Source organism: Sesamum indicum, linkage group LG2 (genome assembly GCF_000512975.1).
Source record: "Sesamum indicum cultivar Zhongzhi No. 13 linkage group LG2, S_indicum_v1.0, whole genome shotgun sequence".
Lineage (NCBI taxonomy): Eukaryota > Viridiplantae > Streptophyta > Magnoliopsida > Lamiales > Pedaliaceae > Sesamum > Sesamum indicum.
This window is the reverse complement of record NC_026146.1, coordinates 18,461,765-18,462,877: the sequence shown is the minus strand read 5'-3', so window position 1 is coordinate 18,462,877 and position 1,113 is coordinate 18,461,765. Positions and strand designations below refer to the sequence as shown.

Sequence of the window (1,113 nt, the reverse complement as noted above, 5' to 3'; positions counted from 1 at the left end):
TGTTTACTTTTTATAAAATTGATAATTATATTATTTCATCATTTTTTCAATAAGACATTAATATATTTTTCAGTAAAAAATAAAATTATACAATGAAATAATAAACTCATTAAAGTAAAATAATAAATATTCACACATAGTTGAATAGGAATGTGTGGGAGCCGGAGGCAGCGGATAGAAAGCGGGACGAGTGGAAGTTAGCAAGACTCTCAATTACGTGCAAGCAGGGTCCATAAATTCGCCTTTATCTAAGCAAGTCATAAAACGGTTACGTGCATATATATACTGCACCTTAGGCTTCCTTTGGATTCAAACTGATTTATAAATTACAAATTTTCACTTGAAAATATATTGAAACACTAGTCGTCATGACACGTTATTTTTAGGTGCATATAATAAATAATTATTTACTTTTTAAAATATATTTTAATTTAAATAAAATATATAAATCGGCACATCATATTTAAAAATAAATAAATAAAATTAATTTAGGAATATTACAAATACAAAAAAAAATTGGTGTGAGTGAAATATTCATATTAGTATAGATATAGAATAGATCATATAGATGAGAAGAAAATTTTGAGTAGAGGTGGTTGAGAATGTATAAAGACATTTTTAGTAATTTAAAAAAATTGATGTTCTGATGTAAAAAATCGTTCTGTGGGTGAAAATATAATTTTTTTTTTTATATATATATGTGGTATAAGATGAGAAACACTTATAGACAATAACAAGTAAAAAATTAAATCAAAAGAACATCAAAATTATCGTTAAAAAGGATGGGATCCGTAACCTCTCATCCAGGTTCTATGGTGTAGTGGTTAGCACTCTGGACTTTGAATCCAGCGACCTGGGTTCGACTCCCGGTAGGACCTTCATAATCTTTGTAGTTCTCGTTTTTGTGGACTACGATGGAGGGTCACGTAATCTGTGTGTTGTGTTGTGTATGGGGGGCTTCATATCTTGCATCATTGACCTCAATCTTTGAAGATGATGATTTACATATTCTGCAGGTTGTTTCTCTCTGTGTAGCAAATTTTGTGAAATGTGATTTTTGCTGAACAATTATCAGAAAGCTAATATTTTGGAAAAGACCGAATTTATCAGAAA

The 1,113-nt window shown here is 29.3% G+C and overlaps 1 non-coding gene across 1 annotated transcript; it reads left to right on the top strand.

The window, feature by feature from the left end:
* Positions 807–878, top strand: TRNAQ-UUG. The gene has a single exon. It is a non-coding gene; the product is annotated as a tRNA-Gln (tRNA).